Source organism: Argiope bruennichi, chromosome 5 (assembly GCF_947563725.1).
Source record: "Argiope bruennichi chromosome 5, qqArgBrue1.1, whole genome shotgun sequence".
Taxonomy (NCBI): domain Eukaryota; kingdom Metazoa; phylum Arthropoda; class Arachnida; order Araneae; family Araneidae; genus Argiope; species Argiope bruennichi.
The window spans coordinates 104,836,661-104,860,296 of NC_079155.1; the positions used below are offsets into that span (position 1 = coordinate 104,836,661).

The 23,636-nt window shown below is 31.2% G+C and overlaps 1 protein-coding gene across 2 annotated transcripts in view; it reads left to right on the forward strand.

Annotated features, from left to right (window-relative positions):
* LOC129968627 (myb-like protein AA) overlaps window positions 1-23,636 on the forward strand; it is a 336,959-nt gene that overhangs the window by 87,173 nt on the left and 226,150 nt on the right. The window contains exon 1 of one of the 2 annotated variants that reach the window (XM_056082720.1): window positions 22,254-22,410. The exons of the other annotated variant lie outside the window; for it this stretch is intronic. The gene's annotated coding sequence lies outside the window, so the exon portion shown is untranslated. Of the gene's footprint in view, window positions 1-22,253; window positions 22,411-23,636 lie in introns of those variants that run through there. 2 annotated transcript variants of the gene reach the window in all.

The following is a 23,636-nucleotide window of genomic DNA, read 5'->3' on the forward strand; positions in this document are numbered from 1 at the left end:
ATATATTTTCTTGTTCGATTTTTTTAATGAAAAATTTAGAAATTCTCCTTAATTTTTTATTATCTCAACATCTGTATACGAAGTCATGGTAACAGTACCCATAGAAAGCATTTGGAGCTGTGATATATATATATATATATATATATATATATATATATATATATATATATATATAAACTAATGGAAACAAGTTGCTTCTAAGCAATCATGCCAAAAAAAAAGGGTTACTATTTGTTGATTCTGAATATAAAAAAAAAGAGAAAGATATATAATACCTTAAAAGCTTCAGCGTGAGCATTTACATTAATTTTTTTTTTTTTTTTCATTTTAACAGAAACACCAAATTGTTTGTTTGAAGGCTTTTTTAAAATGCAGAATATAGATCTTTATTTGGTCACATTATATTTTCCAGTTTGGCAAACTGAAAAAAAAAAAAAAAAGTAATTTATGACAACGCATTGTGTTTTTTTATATGGCCTGGAAAAAATTGCATAGACGTACTTAAAAGATCTCGGGCGTCTTTCAGGTTTACATTTATTAATCCCAACCTTTTAAAATTGCAATGCCCTTTAAAATGTGACAATCCAGATATGAATTTTAAATAAGCCAGTATATCTTCTGAACAGATTTATAGTTAATTTCACTGTCCAGTTTGGCTACTTTTTATGCACACCTCATAAAATCGGATTCTCATGCAAAATTGTTGTCCTCGTTTGGCGTATTAAATACACAGCTTATGCAATTGATATCCTGCCCACTGTACTACAATTTGCGTTCATTAATTACAACCCTACGTCCCCCCTCCTTTCGGACTGGAACGCTTAGAATGTTAGACACTCATCATCACTTAACAACAGCGCCTCTAAACGACCCTCTTCAACTACCACCTCTCTTCTTCCCCCTCTGGTATCCTATCAATATTCAGTACAGCTCTGTTCTGTAATTTTTCTGGATTTTTTTTTTTTTTTTTTTTTTGTCACTGATGAAGTGCTTGTTGTGTGCGTCTATGTCCTCTTTATCAAAAGTTTTAACATTTTTTTTTCTTTCTCTGAAGATTCTCCCTTCTTTCCGGGGATATAAAAAAAGTTCGATAATTTTTTTTCCCTTGATTACCTCTTAGAGTACTTTTTTTTTTTTTACTAAGAATGTGTATAGAAGCTTTTAAACGCAAAAGAGTACATGACGTTAAAAGGGGGAGGGGTATTGAGCACACAACATCAGATTTGTAATATTTTATCTGACAAGACATATAAAAAAAAAGATCAGAAAAAAAATGGGTAAATTGCCGTTTTGGAATTGGGATACCTTCTAATTAATTATTTTTGCGAAATAATAAATAATCGCAAAACTGTAGAGTTTTTTTGCGACATTTGTCAGTCGGATTGAGTATCTGTTTTTTTTTTTTTTTTTTTTTTTTTTTTTTTGTTCGCTTTTTAATCTTTTGCCGATACTGAAGGGTAATTACACAAGATTCTTTCCGCATATAATCGATCATGTCGCAATATCTATTAGGGGTCTATCATGAGTACGTTCGTTAAGACGATCCGTAACTGCGGAGGTGTAATTATTGGACCTACCTTTTTTTTTCCCTGTTAAAAACTTAATAAGCAATTAAAATTGTTTCCGAATGAAAAGTGTACTTTGGATTCAGGAAATTGCTTGTAAGTAGATTGGTGAGTGTTTTGTTTCAAATATTAGTCTTTCACACTCAGAAAAGTAATTCGATGCATATTTATTCACTTGATACCTTAGAATTCTAAAAAATAAGTACATACGATTGTTTTAAGTTGAGTTTTCCTGAAAAATAAATCAGTATATTTTTACCATAAGATATTTTACCTAAAATATAACTTAACTAGAGTGTAATTTTCCTAAATTTTAAGTAGTATTTTTAACAATTAAATAAATAAAACGCCAAAATCATGCACCGTCTTGAATGGCGAGTGAGAGGCATCATCTGAGTGCAAAGCGCTAACATATTTAAGGATGTGAGTACTGTTGCATTAATTCCTGTTGTTTTGCTAAATATGATAAATGTTATTTGTATTTATTAGTCAAATAATCGTTCATTCAATTATCTATGACCTTAATTACAATTTAAAGTAATGATTTATAATCGGTTTTTTTTCTTTACTTTTTCGCATACAAAGAGAATGTATTCTGATCGAGAAAAAATTTGAATTCGAGATTTTGACAAATTTCAGCATTTTAGAGCTCCTCGTCTCCGGGAAATGCAGTTTTGGAATTATTTTTACTTGATTATGGAATAAAGATACGCGAAATCTCAAATATTTTAAGCTAAAAGCTGCAATTTTTTCTGTAGACTTTATATCAAGTTTGAGGATTTCATCAAATTTTGAATATTCATTTATAAAAAGTTCATTCGTCTCTGGTTACTCGAGTACAAATGACTTTTATAACTACAAAATGTAAAGAACTAAAGGACTAACAAATGTAAAGGACTACAAAATGTAAAGAACTAAAGGACTAACAAATGTAAAGAACTAAAGGACTAACAAATGTAAAGGACTACAAAATGTAAAGAACTAAAGGACTAACAAATGTAAAGGACTACAAAATGTAAAGAACTAAAGGACTAACAAATGTAAAGGACTACAAAATGTAAAGAACTAATCCAAAGAGCCCTAGTGATGCTTTAAAACAGGACATTAATATAACTAAACTAAACAAACTAGAGTGTAAATCCAGGTCAGATTTCGAATAAAAATGACAAGTTAATAGTATGTTGTTCTGTACAATTACACGCATGTCAATGCGATAACTCAAAAATCGCAACGGCTTAAATGAAATTTGGTATGCGATCCTGTAATTAAAATTGCATTTCTATGTTGAATTTTTGTTTCAGTTTGTCGAGGGGAACAAAAAGGCATCTAAAATGCATTCTCGATTTTTCTTGTTTACACTATGAAGCACAAAACACTCACGCGCGGGACTTTGAAAATAAGAACTTGAGCATATGTACTTTCATGGCCTTGCCCAAGATCCTCAATTTTTATGCATTGAAAAGGCTAATACCCTTATAATGTAGGATCCGAGAAAATTTCCAGGAAGTCATTCCTCCTGTGCCTGTTTAAAAGTATGCGTGCGCTATTGAATCTTAGAAATTTCCATTAGTCAGCACTTGGTTTAAATAGAAATCTACTATTTCATGTAAATACTATAGCATCTGCATTCCTTAAGCTTAGCATAAATGGTTGCGATAAAAAAAGTAGGTACTTTTATTTTAAGTAGATTCCTGTATGAAGATTACCTATTGCAGTGGATTTCATGACAAAACTCCGGGAAAATCTATGCAATTCTTCGCCTATCGTGGTCCCCAGAACCCAAAACCACCCGCCGTTCAACAGTTATACAATATGGATATAACGTTTTGCCCATGTTATCTTGGTAACATAACTAGAGAAATTTTGTTTGGATTTTAACCCTTTATTTACTGACGATACTTAAATGTACCATTTAAATCTGGCTTATAAATTCGTAATATGACAAATTTGCTTATGGTATTCTAAAGAACATGGAGATTGTAACCCAAATAGCCAGAAGTTAATATAAGCTAAAAGTAGGAATTAAAGATATTTAATCAATAATTAAATTATTTCTCTTGGATTCCCTAGGATTATTCTGCAAGAAAACTTAACTACTGGTGCAAAAATGAAGTGGAAAAATTGATGGCAACATAATTCGGTAAATAAAGGGGTAACCGGTTTGGAATATAGTGTAAAAAATGTAAAAACCTCGGATAAGTTCATAAATGGGCCACCTAGCCAAAGAAGGTGGAAATAGTGGGGGAAGGGTTGAAATTTTCATTTCGCTATAATTTCCTTAATATTGACGATAAAAAAATAAATCTAATTAGCCGAATTAACACCTCATTAAGACAAATAACTTTTGCATTTAAGGTTTTTCGATAACATCTATATCTTAGAAGTTAGGGAACTAGAAAAATGACTTCAAATCCCAATTTTGATTGTTTCTAACATCAACAATTTGTTGCCAGTTAAAAAAAAATGAAATAATTTTTTTTTACTTTCATTTTCATAGTTTGAAATTGTTTAAACGCACATGGAGTAAAGATTAAAAACCTGAATAAAACCATGCCAAAGATCTTTATTTCGTTATTATCACCAGATCTGTAACTGCTTTGCATGTCGTTAGTGAAAGCCATTCAGGGTCTTCATGGCTTATCTAAGCCCCACAGTTTTATACGAAAAGAGGGTAGAGGAGGGAATAATTTGGAGGGTATACTAAAATGTTTCGGAAAGACCATTCCTGTTGGTTTTTATCTAAGGATTGTAAGGAATTTGAAGATAGATTCCATTTCATCTAAGTTACTATCTTTGCCTTCCAGCTTGCCGAAAGGAATTTTATTCTTTATCTAATATTTTCCGTTACCTGTTGCAAATACTGTCTCCGAAGTTACTGATTTCACATCACTGAAATTTCAAAACTAATACAAATTGAACTAAGGAACCTCGATGTCATGATGGAATACTATTAGGACATCTTTCTATCTGGCAACCGTAATACTCAGTTGACCGTGTCAGATTTACGGAAAGAAGCCATACGACTTTCTCGATAAACAAATGCCTCCTCATAACGAAATCCCAAACCCACTTTTTACTGAAGCCATCCATTTCTATTCAATTTAAGGCGTTACTGAAAAAAAAAAAAGTATACAACTGAAAGCATATTCTGTTAATGCTAATACAAATCTGGCAACATCAAATTTTTTTTTAAGTGGTCGTGTAGAGCTTCCTGGCGCTGTTCATCTGTTTCTGCAAGGTGGACATAGAATACTGTTCTTCCCCCTTTTCAATACCACCCTCCCTCTTATTCATCAACCATATGGGTGACGCGGTTGAAGTTGTTATCCCTTTTTCCAGCAGGTGAGTTGATATTCTGGTGTAAAATGATACTGGAAAGACTGGATGGGCTCGTTTTTATTATTATGCAAATAATCTCAGTGTGTGTGTGTTTCCTTGGTTGTCCTCTAAAAGGATATATAATATAAAATTTTGAAGATTTGACTTTCTGGAGATGAATTCATTAATTGCAATAGAAGTGTTCTTTCTAATTGAAGCTTTTGTGTCGCATGTTTTTAATAGAAAAAAGAACCAGAGGGTGTGGTCTCTCCAAAACTTTCTCGCATGCTCTCTATTAAAGGAATTATAACACCTGGCATGGCACTGGCATACAATAGCTACGAAAAATTAAGTTTTGGCATGAATATAGTAGTTTACTGAATGTATCGTGTAATCTTTGGCGAGTTATTTTCCAGTTAACTCCTGGAATGCGGTTAATGGTATGCGAAAATAGAATTCGTATTTTAGGCGCGTTTTCCGCTAACAATTGGCGCAGAACTACGATTGTAGTCACAAAATCCCATACCAAATTTTATATATTTATGTCGCAGTGTCTTTGAGTTATCACATTTACATGTTTCTGAACTTACAGACCGACAGACAGCCAATCCCTTGTTGGATTTAATTCTAAATTTGAAAGGCATTTAGAATGTATATAATATGTCTGTTCTGAGTAAATTCTGTGCATCAAGTTTTATTTATCTAGCTCTCTTCGTTTTAAAGTTATCGTGTTAAATTATATTCGAACTGCCAGACAGACAGACAGACAGACTTCTTCTGTAGATTTACCTTAAAATTTGATAGAAATCCACAAATTCGGTGTAAAGCACTATACCAAATTTTATCCTAGATCCAAGCGTTTTTTATTTATCTTTGTCCCAGACAGACAGACGGACATTGTCCAAAAAATGTGTTTTTCGAACTCGGGGTGGTCTAAAACTTGGAGATCCGTCAAAATCTCGAGTTCGAATTTTTTGATGATACTTGATTTTTATTTTCTCGATTCTACATATACGGGAAAGTAAAAAAACTGTTTATGTATTTAATTTTTTTTGTTGGCATTTATGGCAAAATTTTCATACATTATGAACATAGGGTAAAATTATGTTTTATTTAGGGGTACTGTAAAATATACTGTAACCCTATTTTGAATTTGTTACTCAGTTTTATAAAATTGCGTTTTATGGTTTTTAAACAGGAATGTCTATAGTAATGCTTGTTAAAATTAAATTTCTCCGGAAATTAATATTTTATTTTTGATAATGTTTTTTAACGTTTAAAAATTGATATAATATGTAAATGCAAAATGCGCTTAAATGTTTATAGTATAAGATTGTACTTGTTGCTTTATTCTATATATCTGATCTACAATATTTTTTATAAATTTGCTCTATATGTTGTTAAATCTGTTGTCACTGGTTCACTACGCGTTCAAAAGCTACCAAGTTATACATGAGTAAAAATTTGTCATCTTAATAATTTTCAAATTTCGCAAACGTGTTGTTTCTGTCACTTAGTATATTTACTTTTCTTAAATATGACAAAATGTTTCTACAATTGAAAAAAAGTGCATATTTTTCTTATCATAATTAATAAACAAAAAAAAAAGAATTTTATAATATTTTTGAAATTAAATTTATTTTTCATCATAATTTTATTTGAGTTAATATCAATAATATAAACATTTGTGATTCCAGGAAATTATTTTAACTGAGCACTGTAATGTGAATTTTTTTTTTTCTTTCTCTGTAAGAGGAAAAGTTTCAAGATGCTTTTATTCAAAAAAGTTTTTTAAATGTTCTGAATCATCTAATTTTAATTGAAACAAGATAATCATTAAACGAAATGTAATAAAATAGAACAGTACTAGAAAGATAAGAAAAAAAAATGTATTAAATATTGATTTTATAAATGTTAATTTGAGTAACATTTATCAGCTTTAAAATAATAACTTTTTATCAAGAACAAATCAATTTTATGAAAAGAAAAAAAGAAAAAAAAAAAACATTCTAAAGAATATTAAAGCAGTCTATACACACAAATTCTTAAATTAGATTTTCCTATATCGTTTATCTCGATTCGTTCTAAAATATAATAAATTGGTCCAAAAATTCGAATCCAGATCGGTCCAAATTATCTCAAAAGAATCGCCTCATTCAAATTTAAAAAGAATTTATCTGTTTGAAATTGTACTTTCTGTTAGATATTCTTTCTAAACAATTCAAACAAAGCCGTCATCTTTCTAATTTCATTTGATTGCAAATGTGACGACAATTAAAATACCCTACACCAATCAACAACAATCTTTAAGAACAGAGAAAGATGCACTCTAAGAATAATACAAATTTAAGACCCTAAAACCATTAGAGGAAAACCATTATGCAGCAAACGATTTCGTTCCACAAATAAAGTTACGCTTTTGTTTCCAAAAACTGGCAATATCTTTTCATACCATATTGTTGCTACCTCATGATAAAGAGCGCTACATTATGCTTCTAGCTGATTTTGACGCTACAAAAGGATGGAAGTTTTACCCACAAAAAGACTTCATAATTTATAAAAGAGGAGGGGGGAAGCGAAACATACATAGTAATTCCGCTTTTTAACGTGATTACGAGCGAAACAGTAAAAGCGATTACCCACCGTTTAATTTTATCGCATCGGATAGTGGTAATTGGACGCAGCTGCATCTAATTTTTAAGGCCTGCGATGTAATGTGCGAAATGAATAATTTCAGCTGCTTGTTTTCTGTAATGACTGCAAAAGGAACTGTGGGTAATTTTTTCATATTTATTTGTAAGTGCGAAGACGAACTCTGTTGGAAATTTTAGCTTTTAATTTTGGGATATTAATTATAAGATCGGTTGATTTATATCTTTGGACTGAAATTCGGTTATATTTTTGGCTTGCTATGTACGAGTTGAACGAGTCTTTGAAGTTGGATATTTGATTCGTTTAGATTGAAAACTGTGTCTTACTTTTGATAATTTCTATCAAGTTATATTATTTAATCTTTTAAATGAATATTAATTTATTTTCCGTATTAAAAATAAACGGATAAAACTGGTACTAATAATAATTGGATAGCCAGTTTGTAATAACGGTTCTTTCGCAATGGATGTTCCAAAATTCAACCATGTATAAAGAGCAAACATTTATTATATGAATAGACTTACAATATTAAAAAAATGAGTTAATATTACTATTTAATTGCATTTAGAGTTACTGACGTCGTTGGTTTCCCTCCCCCCTGAATCTGCTGAAAATTAGAGGTTTTCTGTTACATAAATGGCAAAGATAAAGAAAGAAAATTCTTCAGAAATTAAGTTTTGTATGAGTTAGACAAAATCAATGAAAGGATGTGAATTGTGTAATGTGTCGTCTAAATTCATTCACGTAAGCATGCTATTTTAAATACATGAAATATTATTAAGTACTCTGACCTTTGTATTTACTAAACAAAGAATAGGATTTCAAAGTTAAATAATTGCAGGCTAGCATTTACTTGGTTAATTTTTTTTATTAAGGAATCCTATTGCCATGCCATTACTCTATTCACCTTTTATGTCTGGAGGTTGAGAACCTTAAATTCAAGCACTCCGTGGCATTCTCCACAAAGTGGCATATCGGTTGATTTTGCAGCATTTTGAGCTTTTTTTCTTGTATTTTTATCTGACGATATCAGTCTTGATTTTTTCATGTCAAAAATGTTACATTTACACTATATCCAGACTGTTTTTGGCTGCTTTTCATAATTTAAACCCGTGTTTAGATTTTTTTTAAAAAAAAAAGAAGATTCAGTTACAACGATCCCCTGTTCAAATTTCTATTGATTTGGGTCTAAAAACTCGCAAATATAGCCGAAACTTTAATTTCAGATCATTGCAGTTCCTTAACAATTGTAGGTTTCTCTTACTAATAGTATACAAATTCCACTATTGAATCATTAGAGTTCTGTATATTTCTTGAAATATCCATAATTCCATTATCCAATTTATATGGATCCCCGATTATCAGAATTTGATATACTAAGAGAAGTGTCAAAAATTGAGTCGGTCAATGATCTTGATGTATCCTTTTCGTACTAAAATGGATCATTTGTAACGATTCAAATAGGGTACATGTATTGTATAATTTATACGCAGTTTTCACACGCAACTTTAATGTTTGAAAACACTAGAAAAATGAAATGAGATAAATGAAATGCGGTTTGTAGCCTCGAGACCTAAATTGATGTTCTATATTAAATTTTAATCGTAGTCGGTCATAGGGAATAAATATTTTTCGCTATGATACTTAACTTAACGCAAGCCATCCTTTTTTCAGACATATATGATAACGACGAAGTAAGTTTATTTCTGATTTCTTTATAACTATTTATTGAGGATTTAAGCATGTATCTACATTTTTGTTACTTTTGGATGAATCTTACTTATATTTCGAAACTATTCAATTTTGTAATACAGATAAATTTATAGTATTTTGAAATACCATTTAGCTTTGAACAATTATAATATAAGATTCTACTAACTGTTAATAATATTTCAAAGCTGCTAGCTTTGAAATATAACTTTTAAATCAATAAGGTCAGTATTAAATTACTCATATATTCAAAATACTTGATAGCATTTCTTTTAAATTAGTTTACATTTCAGGTTTTCCTTTCGTAAAATTGCATTATGACATTTTTAATCTCTAGTTTAGAGTAAAATAAATATGTGATGAGATAAGAGTGAAATAACTATGATGTTGAATTAATTAAAAATTATTCAAAGTATACATCATTTTTAAATTTAAGAATTTAACTATTCTCGCTCCCTTCATTGTAAACTTTAAAAAAAATCAGGATGTAATGGTTTATCTTTGATCTGAACATGAATTTTCATTATCTCCAAATCTAAATAACCGCAGGAAAATATCATTAAAGAATTCTTCTTACATGAGAGGTTCATCTGACAACATCGTAATATCCGACCAGCGAACAAATAACGACGGTATTTTCCTTTTATCATATTTCCCGCCAAAATAAAAATATCGCTAAGTGGTTTGCCGTTTTTCTTCAGCGATTCTATCGCTCACTTTCAGCACATTATCTCGGAAGAGGGTGCCACTATTTAATGGAATGGTAGTTTTTTTCCCCCGCCATTTACTGTCTCTTTCAAGAATTTTCACGGAGCTGTGTCAATTTATAACTGCAACTATGAATATTCAGCGTTCTGAGGACGAAAAGTTCGTTTTTCTCTTTCTTTTCCGGATATCGTCTGCGGCGAAAATTATTACTTCGAAGTTTTCGTTAAAGAAAACGATGGGATGGTTTGTTATGAAAGCATTGTGTGCCGGGGTAAAAATTCTTTATGTGTCGACTCCCTTATTTTTGAAGTGGACTTTAAATGGGTTCATTCTTTATAATTTTTGTTCTTTTCGTAATTAGTGGTGAAAGCTGAGATTCTGAATTTGAATTTTAGTGGTCGCTGCCGTTATTTCTGATTAAGCGAAATAGCTTGCAAGTTTAATGTTGCATTTGTATGGATTTTTTTTGTATGAATTAGTAATGTATATTTTATGGTTTCAAGAAACGATATTTTGTCATTTCTTCCATATCCCATTAAAGTACTTTCTTACAATTTATCTTCAGAACTAAAAGACTTGCATATTAAAATGATTCCTGACAAATCATTACTCATACTAAAACAATGATCCCTTTTTTTTATCAGATGTATTGATGTCTGAGTCACAGACAGCCATCTTTTTTTACTTTCTTGTATACGTAGTATAGAGAAAATATAGTAATTGTTAAAATATCCGAACTCTAGATTTCGACGAATCTGCTCGTTTCCGATCTTTATTAGTTCCCGAAACACATTTTTAGAAAATATCCACCTGTCAGTCAGTCTATGACAAAAATAACTCAAAAACGCTGTGAGTTAGACTGTTAAAATTTTATATAGGTCTTTAGACCAAATTTGTAGATTAATATCAAATTTTGAGTAAAATTTGTCCGTCTGTCTGAGAGTTCGAATATAAGTTAATATGATAACTACAAAACGAAGAGAGCAAGATTGATAAAATTTGGTACACAGATTTAACATCTATAGCATAGACATCCATCAAATTTTGAGCCAAATCCAACGACAGTTTGACAGTCTGTCGGTCTGTACTTTCAGAAACAAGTAAACGCGATAACTCAAAAACGCAGTGTCTTAAATATATCAAATTTGGTGTGAGGTTTTGAGATGACAAGTGCAGTTTTGTGTCAAATTTTTGTTTCAGTCGGCTGTAAAAAATGTTTTAAAGCATAAATTCGATTTTTGGATATTGTTGGCGCATGCCAGGGTTTATTCGCCAAATAATTTGCCAAAGATGGCACGATAGATTCAGTAAAACTGCTAAATTCACGCCAAAAGTTAATATTTCGTAACTATAGTACGCCAATGCTATGTAAGGCTTTCTCTGACAGGATAAATTTATTAGAGTATGCGCGAAAATTTTGGAGATATTGATCATCCTTTTTAAACTTTTGTTATGTAACTGTTTTACAATAATAGATGCACGTCCTAGTTTACAGGGTTTGTGGCCTGATATTAAGGCTTTGGCTTGGTGGATTGCTGGCTTGCGTCCCTATTTCACTAAGATCCTCGGTATATATGGATGTGATGTAATTTAAAATGTCAGAAGTCTAACGTAGAAGTTTTGAAAGCGGGAAAGAAGGAATGATGCCCCAGGATAATTCTTATTATCTGACTGTTTAACAAACTTAAGTTCACCCCCTACCAGCTCTCTTTTTCCTTCTAAACGAAGTTCTAATATGGCAGAATCAAATTTAATAATGGTGCAATTATCTTCACTGATGTCCAATATACAGACAATTGCTCTTCATTTTAGCATTCCATTAGGCAACCGATTTAAGTGGTATATTTCCTATGCTTCATTACTAGTGGCTTCAGATGCCGATAGGAAATCATCGTATTGCTAATTCATGAATGTAGTAAATTTTGATTTAAATTCTTCTTGAGTAATAATAAAATTTAAAAAAAATATCTTTAGACATGATAGAAATTATTTAACACTAAAAGTTTTGCGAGCGATCAAATGACCGTTTATCAATGGCAGTTCCAATCTATTGGTGAAATGACGGTACTTTTAGTGTTAGAGATGTCTTTTCTTTTGGAGGGGGGATGTAGTTAGTAAATGTAACAAAAAAGTATTTATTAACATTTACTAACTACATTCTAATACTGAATACTTTTTTATTGCATTTACTTAAAGCCATCATATTGGCATTTTTTCAATTATAATTTTTTAAAATTATAAGTCAAAATATTTCATGAGGTCCCATAATTATTAAAAATGAGGCGAAATAAGAACAGATTCTAAATACAAGTTTATAATAGTTGATGATGTGTACGTACTGTATGATAAGACAATTCTATCTGTTGCATAATCTCATTTTATAAAGACGCGAGCATATATATATATATATATATATATATATATATATATATATATATATATATATATATATAATATAAACTACCATTCTTAAAAAAGATTTTAAATTCTGAAGAAGCTAATAGAGAGTAGATAGTTGCAATCAGAGGTTGATGTAATATGCGATATAAAGCTACTGGAAGAGCTCTGTAAAATTGAACAATTTTCGTTTTAAATAGTTTCATGGCCCAAAATATTGGTTAGTATTAAAATCTATATTCTATTTAAATATCTCAATCACTTTTAAATAAAAATGCGATCTTTATAATATAGCATTCGCAGATCCGTCTCTGTTATATAGTATTTTGAATCTTTGTGTAGGCAACTTAGATCTTACTTTTTGAAAATACGATGCTTTGGAATTTATGACTGCTGTATATATTGCACTCAACTGCAGACAAATTGATGCCAGACAGATAGGTACTTGAAATCATCCTTTTGTGATGATGAAACTTACTTGAGAGGTCTTTTGTTAGCCGAGTGCCTTACTATGTGCGGTCGTGGTCATTTTCTACAGAAAATGCCGCTGGTCAAAGCAACTGCTACTGATTTTCGGCTGACCGATACAATAACACCCTGAGTCGCTAAGTCTCTGGTAAATGCACGCCGCCAAACACAAACCCACGCCAGGTCTGTAAGCACTCCACATAATGGCTTTTCATCGCTGTCCATCTGTGAAAAAGAGCAATTTGTAGACGGACATCAATTCCTTTTGCGCCAGGGGATTATCCATGTCACAATCGGGTTTTATGATACTGCCGTATAAATTTGCTGTTCGTGCCTCACCCTCTTCGAATGCTCGTGATCCTCTCCCACCCCTGTGGGGGTGTGAACCATAATGTCGACGTCTTTGTTCGGTGGACACTGACGGATTGCCTTGCTTTTCGATCTGAGGAAAAAAGGGGGTGTTGGATTACAAGGCAAGTTAAAAGATGCCGCCGATCCAACTCGCCGATAACGGTCATCGATGTGTAGTCGCTGATTGTTGTATTCGTTTATAATACCATTGCACAAAAGAAAGGCAAGTTTTATTTGTTGGGTAATGGTTTTCGTTTAGATGCACCTATTAAGATTCGACATCCTGGAGTAATTGCGGTTTTAAGTTACTTCTATTCAAGTTTAGGAAAAGGAAAAACTTGTAGAACATTTGGAAATTTTAGTTTAGAAGTAAGAATTTTGATAGGAATTATATTTTAGAAAATTTAACAAAAAAAAAAAATGATGGGAAATAATCAAATGGATGTCAGATGAACAATGTTTTGATGTTAAAATGCATACATTATCCTGCTAAGATAGAATTGTTTAATTTTGAAGGACAGGACTTTACAGGAAATATATAATAATAATTCTTTCTATATTGCATTAGAAAGTATGGCTTTTCAGTACTATGAAAGTGTATATTTAGTAGCATGAAATATTCTTATTGAGCATTTCTCTTTCATTAGTAATAATTAAAATATTTATGACAATTTCCTTAAGATATTGTTAAAATTTATATAAATTCAGACTTTTATTGGTCTAAAAATAATCTTTATCCCTATATTAAAAGTTCATTGTCTGTTAAAAAATAATATTAAGTTCTATTTTTAAAAAAAAACCTTGATAAACTAAAAATTGTACCAATAACTTAGGTTTGAAATTGTAGTGTTAGCAATGTCATTTGACTGTATTTCTAATTTTTTTTTGTTATAATTGTTATTGCATTTTAGAACAACGCTTTCTTTAATTTGAAACGCCTCAATTTGAATGCGGTGGATTAAAAGTAACAAGAAACGGAAGCGAATTCGAAGAAGTTTCTTGTGATAAAACAAGATTATTTTTTGGGACTGTTTAAGCAGCCGTATACTCCCAATAATAATTTTTCCTATAGCAAAAATTTCAAAAAAAAAAAAAAAAAAAAAAAAAAGTTTTTTTTTTTTTTTTTTTTTTTTTTTTTTTTTTTTTTTTTTTGAAAGAATGTATTTGTACGCAAAAATTGTAATCAAGTGGCATTGTTTTTCGAGTCTCCTTATTTTTATTTACAGATATCGAATAAAAGAAGAAAAAAAAATACGTGCTAGTGATATTTTTTATTAAAAGCACTTCAGTATAATTTAACATAATTATTCAGTATAGAAATGACTTCACTTCAAGTGGCGAATTTGGCTGTAAGATATTTCGTGTCTGCAATTTTTTGATTACAAAATATTAATTTTAATTAATTTGAATCCACATTCCCGCTGTTTTTTTTTTTTTTTTCAAATATATAATTCTTTTCACTTGGATACTGTTTCCCATGTAGTTCTAATTTTAATTAATAAAACATATGTTTACAAGCTTAATTTAAAGAGAATGAAGTAAGAACAAAATGAAGCAGAATCATGCGATTATTAAAAAAAAAAAAAAATCATAGGAATTGGAACAATATTAATGTAACTAACTTTTAAAGTGTACTTTTTTCCTACAAATTAATGTATGTCCTAAAATTTGGGTACTTTAAATCATTTCTTATAGTCCTAACATTTGTGAAACTCCATTTTTTTTTTTTTTTTAAAGAAGTTAACAGCGATTTGCCTGCCACCTCTGATGGCAATGTCTTGCTAAAGGTCTTATGTTTTAGATCAAAGGATTCCAGGTTCGAAACCTTATTTAATCATAGACCTGACATATACAAAGACCTGGTGTACAACTCTGGACCTGGTGTTAAATCGTACGCTTTGTGGAGTGGAAGTTTGAAGAGAAATGATAATCAGGATTTCGCCTTTTAAGTCTAACCATGAGTTAACACGGATATTCTTTTATGAATAATTCCCATGTTGCTACAAAAAAAAAAAAAAAAAAAAAAAAAACCTTCACTCGAACTAAACTGTGGACTTTTTAAATAATATTAATATAAATTGAATTCACTACCTATGGATATGCGGAATATTGCAAACAAATAGATAAACTTTCATTTTAACGCGTTCACATGGGCTACCTGTGAAACATCTCCTCCTCTTCTTCCAACTTAGTTAACAAGGGATTCATCTGAGCAATTGCAAAGAAATTAGACAGATGCCCAACTAAGCAGTAGCATTAAATTAGAACAGATGGTTCAAATCATAGGTGCGAATTGTCATAAGAACGTGTTAATTACCGAATATAGAATCGGAATGTTTAAAGGTCACAATTTATGCGCTCAGGAGTCAACTCTTTATTATAAGGATCAGAATTAAAGTAGAAAAATGCATTTAAATGCGAGAAGTTTGCCACCCAAAGTCAAGACAATTGTAGTCGGTTTCATAGCATAGAATGCATCTTTTTTCCGTGCGGAGAGAAAAAAAACTATTGCAGATTTTTGGAACATTTCGAATATTTTTCATATATTTCAAAAGATTGATTTCTTCTTACATAGCTGAAGTTGTTCTGCAATGATAAGATTATTTCAAAGTGAACGTCATAACTGTTTTGAAAAGACACAATATTCATTATTGAAATTACTTTTCCATTTCCATGATTATAAGTAACAGAAAGAATCCCTTCTGGCAAAAGACACTCAAACGAATCCCCCTTTTTCAAAACTCTTCCATCATCAGCCCGGACTCAACAATGCCTTTCTGGCTGAGTGATGGCACAAAGCATTAACCGAAACGCGGAATTTTACTTAGTTCGAGTCGGTTCCCTACGAAAGACACCTCGCTTCCATCTTGGCCCCAGTTCTCCTTTGCTGCACTCCACAATGCAGAGTTTCAGTTTCTCGGCGGCTTTGAGTGAAGCACGACTCGCCATTCATTCCGGGCGGATATTTAATGGCCAGCGTTAAATTTCGCCTCGCAGTATTTAACGCTGACTAATTATGCTTTCAGTATGGAAAAGCAGGCTTTTGCGGTGGAGTCAGCGTTTATTCGGGGTTCGGTTGCCTCCAGGAACTTGGTCCAAAAGGGCAGAATGGGTGGGAGTTAAGTTGCTGCCGAATGCTCCTGACGGGAATTTATCTTGGTGGGAGATTCGGTGGGTCAGAAGGAGCTAATGGTTTGGCCACGAAAAGCAAATAAAGGTGCAGAGTTGCCAACTGTGGGAAATCTGAATGAAATTGAGTAAATGGATCATACTCTTCACGAAACATTGCTCAGTGCAATGTAAATATTAAACTTTAATTGGCTTGATTTGAAATGCCCTTGATCATCTTTGAATTTTAATGATTGAAGGGATTTTGACGATTTGCTTTCTTGTCATTCAGCGGTGTTAAAAATTCATTTAAAACCCTTTTATACAAATCTCTTGTGTTGATTTATTAAAAGATATTCTATAATGTAACTTCTAAACAACCTAAATGTCATGCATTTCTTGTTTATTGAACATTTTCTGATCTCCCTGCTCCGGTAATTAGATAAATTATAATTAAGGATAAAATATGAATCTGTATTCTGTGGCAAGAATGATGAACGAAGCTTTGGAATTTTGTATTAAATTCTATGTTTTTTTCTTTCTCGCATACGCTGTCTAGATAAAGTATAGGAATTGTCAAAAAATTCGAGCTGAATATTTCGACGATCTCCACGTTTTGAATCTGTCAGATTTCGAAAAACACATTTTTGGGAAATGTCAATCTGTCTGTCTATGGTAAAGACATGTCAAAAACGCCTTGAGCTAGACGGTTGAAACTTGGTATATGGTTTTTACTCTAAATATGCAGATTTCTGTCAAATTTTCATTAAAATCTATGTAGAAGAATTCCGAATATAAGTTAACAGGATACTTACAAAAAGAAAAGAGCAAAGATAAAATTCCGAACACAGATTTTGAGCCAAATCTAATCACAAGCTGAGTGTCTGTCGGTCTGTACTTTCATAAGCATGTAAACGCGGTACTTCAAAAATACATAAATATGTCAAATTTGGTACAGTGATTATAAGTAAAGTTTGCTATAAAATTTGTGTTTGTCAGTTGCTAAAAACGTGTCATAGCACTAATTCGATTTTCAGATGCTGTTAACCGCATGCCAGGGATTAATCGCCAATACTCTCGCCAAGGATGACACGTTAGTTCAGTAAGAAAGGTAAATTCACGCCAAAAGTTAATATTACGTAACTATTGTACTCCTTTATCATGCAACGCGCTCTCTGGCATGACAAGTTTATTAGAGGGTATGAGAGACTACTCGCAATGGTTTCATTTTATTACGCCTAATTTCTTTTTTCTGTGAAAATTCAGGCTTCTGATTCTTCGTTGCTGCAGAAGTTCTGATGTTACATCACCTTTATCAGAATTCCATTCCATTCCTTCCTGTTCCTAGCTAATCTAAGTTTTCAAATCTTTTTTCCTGCAATCAATCCACCTAAGTTTCGATCTCCCTTTTTTTCGTGTACCGAACGTTTTAGCCAAAAAGCTATCTTTAGTGGTTCGATTGCCATCCAATCTTAATGTCCTATCCATTTGGTCCTCCTGTATTTTTTCCGCTGGTGTAGTGTGGAAGGAGGGAGGGAGGGGCTTCCAGTTCAGGTGTCGTCCTCGTCATCTGACCACGATTCAAAATTCTGAGGTCCGTCCTAAAATATTCCTTTTTGTTTTTTTAAACTGGACATTAGCGTAACTGAACTGAACTGACCTGGATCTCCAATATTTCTTTAAATTTTATAATATCTTGCTTTTTTAAACAGTTTGCAAATTTTCGAGCTAGTTTTTCTTCAATAATTATCATATTTTTTTCCTCCAAATATGCTCCTTAAAATTTCTCTTTCAATTATTGCAAGAGTCTCTATCTTACTCAATCATTGCCCATGCTTCAGCAGAGTATGCGAGAACGGGTCTAATCAACGTTTTTTTAAATCAATAATTTGGCTTTTTTGCTGATGAAATTAGATTTTAAATATTTTTGTTGTAGGCTTCTGATTAATTGTTGTAATTGTTAAACATTTTTTTTTTTTTTTGATTATAAAACTGTTGATAAATCCATGTGCACAAATCTCGGCAGAATGCATTGATTTAGTTTATTTCGTTTAAAAGTTCAGTGTTTCCGAGTCCTCCAGTTTTGAAAACATCAATTATCCATGCAAAAATAAGGTTCAGATTTTTTTCAAAACATGTCTATTCTGAAAAATGAATAAAATGGTTAAAAAACAAGTGTGGAAAATTATCTTTCCTCAAAATTTTTATTCCATGTAAGTAACTTATAAGCTTCTGATTCTTGCGCTTTATTTTTTGAATAATTTTTTTTTAAATAAAAGTTTTATTTGATAACGATGTCCATTCACTCGACGTTACAATTTATTGACCGCACGTCATCGTGCATTATGACATCACACCCGCTTTTCTTCTGCCAGATTGACAAATAAAAGTATTTATTTTATATTCTTTTTTCGAAATTGTATTAACTCTTCTGTAATTGTATTAACTGCTTATAGTTTATAAAGAATTCTTTTTTGTAAATTTGTAAGCTAGTGATTTGTTTCGTTAAATAGTTGTAGATCATCGATCCCATTTCAAAAAAAACCAAAGTTCTAAGAATATCGAATTCCAAAGCTGAGTAAACATTCCAAAACGATGAGCACAAGCATTGTGAATATTTTGTCTGGTCGCTTTCCGGGTCATCTGTTCGAAAGTTGCCAAAAAATAGACAATTAGATTGATTTGGTATCATTTTGATAGAAAGTTTTGATCTAAAAAACGATTGCTTGTTTTTTCTTCTTTATTTTTACGGAATGCGAAGAAAATAAATGATTTATTATGCTTCTCGTTTTTTCTATACCAAACATTTTACTTTCTGGAATTTATTGCGTAACACTATTATTGTAAATTTTTGTTTTTGTGAAAAAAATATACATTGATTTTATGTGAAAAGTTTAGGTTACGAACGCTGGCAGCAAAGAATGTTGCTGTCAGAGAACAATAACCATTCTTTTCACTTTATACTTCAAATAAAAACAAAACAAAGGCCTTTCTTTAACCTAAAATTTCTAGATTTTTGTTCTTCGAATGTTAGCATGATGAATAGCTTTGTTGTCTCTTTCTTCTCTTAAACTAAAAGTTTTTAATTTAGTGTATCTTATTGATAAAAGCGTGTCAGTCACAAAAATAAATTGGATTAACCGATTATGACAGCACAAAATATTTGGAAACTAAAACTGAATCTAAGTTTGATTTGTTTTAACCCTTATGTTCATTTTGTATAGTATACCATACATACAACTTTATAAAAATATTATACAATAAATATATTATACAATATTAATAATAAATAAAAGAAAATAATAATAATAAATATAATATAATTTATAATAATAAATAAATAAAAATATTATACAATGAAAAAAATATACATTTTTTTTTTTTTTGCTTTTCTTCAAAAAAGCAATCTTGCCACGATAATGGTTAATTTCTGTAAACAAGTAGCTCTGCAATTCTTAGTTTTTGTTATTTCATTTGAATTCATTCAGATCAGTACAAAATTTTATACCAAATTCCCACTTTCTTAATAGTTAAATTAATATCGTACGCGTAAGGGGGAAAAAAATCCCACCCTCCCTCATTTTAAATGCCTAAATCATGATTGGAATTTTTTTTTTCAGATTCTTTCATTACCATTTGCATGTAATTGTATCTTAAATTCTAATTACTTTCCAAATTTTTATCTTAATTTAGCCCATATTAACTTCATTCTAACATTTTCTCATATTTCCTGATCCAATTCCACCTTTTTTATTTTATTAATGTTACACTCGCTCTATAGAAATGTTACCTCAGCAAGTTCTCACGCTTCAAGTGAAGGGATAAAAATTCTTTATGCTTGCAACATTCTTTAATATACCTAAAGTTCCTTTACCTAAATCGATACGTGTCAAAGAAATCTATTTATCAGAATCTCTTAATATAAAATCACTGGAGATAAATTTCGGTCTCCTTTGCTCTTCTATTCTTGTGTTACGATGTAGACGGGCGTATTTCTGACCACTTTTTATTTGTACGCAAATTATGCCTCCCGGGATGGAATAAAGCAAATTTTAAAATGTTCGGAAGCTTCTTCTACTCGGCCACACATCTGCTAAAAATTTTTTTACATGCATTTATTTAACAAATTTAAAATGAAGTGAAAATAAAATATTTTTTGGCATTTTAAGAATTTCTACTTCAAATGGGAATTTGAACTTCATTAGGCAGAAAGATGTTTAAAAATCCCTTTCTACATGTTTTTGTAGGAAGTCGTATTTAACATTTTAAAATTATTCCATTAATTATTGTTTTTTATGTAACGAAACAGTGTCAAATTCGTTGTCTGCAACAAATATTTTTGTGACCAGCATAAATAATAGTATATATTAAGAAATATTTTAATGGAAATTATGTAACTTTTTTTTTTTTTTTTTGAAAATCTTGATTATAGATAATTTTTCATATGAATGGCAATGTTTGGCCATAGTAGCAAATATTTTCTAGCCCTTGGTTTTTAAAAATCCTTTAAAGAGATGTTTTAGGTGCTATTTCTTGTATAGAATTGGTCGCTAACCACATGCGAATATAATAGATATTTAGATTTGAAGACAAGATTTTGTGAAGTTTTGATGCCTAAATTATACAAATTACAAGGAATAATTTTTAGAAGAAATGTTAAATATCGAGGAGAAATTAATTTTTTTTATTGTATTTAACATAGTTTTTTTAAAAAATATTTTTATTATATTAGCATATATTTAGCATAATACTTTGTTATGCTTTATGCTGTATTTTCTATCCAAATTTACATATCTATAAAAATTAAGTTTATGTGGGCAGAAGAAAAACTTTAGATATTCCTTATTTGGTTCATGCACAGCATTTTGAGCCCGATGCAATTGGTGTAACACATCACTCTGTCAACTGGAGTTAAATTGTTAATCTCTTGGGTATATTTGATGACCGAGACTTGTCATACCCTTGTTTTGTCTAAGTTACAGTAAAAGAATCTAATGGGTCATTCAAATTAGGACAAAATTGAACATTTATATTCTTGTTCACGGCATTTTTACAATTTTAATATATATGTATATTATATTGCATAATTAATGAATTTTCACGTAGAATTTGTTGTCTTCTTATAATTCCGTTCAGAAGTAAATGAAATCGGTTCTGAAGTGGAGAATTTTTTTTCGAATAAATCTTTACATACGAGTTTAACTACATGAAAAGTAAATTCTTGTTCTGTAATGAAACAAAATACAGTTCCATTTTCATCTTTTCTTTGGAAATCGGATTAATCTATCTTCATTCTTTATAAAATTGCATTTTAAATCTTCATGACTTTTAAATTTAATTGAACGTTTGGCTCATTATTGTCCAATTTTGCTTTTGTGTCATTAAACCTAACAAATCTATCCATCCAAAACTACGAATTTCAGAAACATCTTGTATTAATAATATAAGAGAGGCAAAAATAATGCTTCGATATGATTCCAGATGTTTCTCTGTACATGACCACACCAATAATACATATTTTTTGAAATCCCACAGTGGCTTGATAAATATCTCAGCCCAGTTATTGAAATGCCCGCTTGTCTCGGAGGATTGCTATTTAATTGCAGGCGTGTGCCCGAATCGCTTGTTGCAGATGGTTTCACTTATTCAAGGCGTGGACTGTCCATCCTCGAACAGCACCATTTGTTAATCAGTTTGTCACCACGGAGTAATAGACAAGTCAAACAACTGCAGCTGCTCTATGGAGGGTTGGTCTCACAACTCTCCCCCCCCCCATCATCTATTTGCTATTTCTCTCACTGACCCCCAAGGGATGAGGATTTGACGTCCCCATTCATGTACAACTGCAGTCATCTTCTCCCTTCTTGCTGATTGGACGGGGTAGGGAGTGGGGGAATCTCGACCAGGTGATTTGTGTTTTTCGGATTGTTTTTCATATTTTGTGTCAGTTCCTATGAAGCGTGTGGTTCGGTAGGTTGTGAATCGGTGGTCTCCGTATTTTCTTTGAGCGTATTTTCTACTCTTGGATTTGTGTTAGTTTCTGTGAGCGATTTGGATTACTTGCGTGTGTATGTCCAAGAAATGTTTTGGATTTTCTTTCGGATATTGGAAATTTTAAATAGGACTTCCAAAGGTAAACGATTCTATTTTTGTAATAATTACAGAATGTATTTAAATCTTATATACAAATGTTATTCTATTAAATGACAAATTCACGGATTTATTAATCTTTATTACATGGTATTCTTATTTTGATTTACGGAAGCGTATTTAATGTGCGCGCAATTATACACTGCTAGAAACGATAAAAACATTTTACTTGATTATAACAATCTTTAAGGAATTGTATAATCTCATATAAAAGAAAAAGTCTAAATTCTCTTTGGTTTTTGAGTTATCAAACAGTGGGAAATGGTCGATAAATTAAGAAATTATTTTATTCATTCATTGGAATTTCGAGAAATTGAGCGCATTAGGTTATTCATATAAAATGCTCAAATTTGTCATGACTGAATAAAAATAAGTTTCCAAATGACTGCTAGCTTTCTAATAACTAAAAGCGCATTTTTATTTACAGTTTTAGACTTTATAACTCCATTATATAAAATTTTATTTAGTTTATATATTGTGACACATAGTTGCTACCAAACCAAAATTTGTGCTTCAAAAATTGAATCATCCCGCGTTTTTAATTTGCTTCAACATCTCTATATTCCATTAAGCGTCTAAACGATTTTCTATCAAATTAAATTATGCGAATTATGGTGAATGCGAAATTATATTAATTCACATAAATGCTCAAAGCACATTTCAGATACTTACAGACACCACATATTTTTTTGTATCGAATTATAACACTGATATGATTTAATTTTAATTTATGGAACTGAAGATCTTACCATTTGATGTAGTACATTTACTGCATGAGCAAATTAGTCTGTTAAAAGTTTTCAAGCTTATAAAGTATAACTCATAAAATTTATTAACACACAATTTGATATGCGTTTCGCAGAATAATTCAAAAGCAAGATCGCCCGAAGAATTTCTTTGTATACCATACATATTTTAACAAGGCATTGCTCAAACAGAACTCAGTAATGTTCCGCAACTAAGCTGTTTCTAGCTTATCTTCATCTTGGAGAGGCCCATTTGACCTAATAGTCTTTTCCTTCTTTGTTTGAGAAACTCTCCAACCGCAGCTACCGGGGGGGGGGAGGGCCGGCAAAGTGAATGTCCCTGTCTGGGCCCAAATTCCCCAAGCGACCATCGGGGCTCCAATAACATTGTAAATATTCGTTAGGGCCACTCTGGCGTTGGACAAGGCCCCATGATTACGAACTCTTCTAATACAGAAGGACA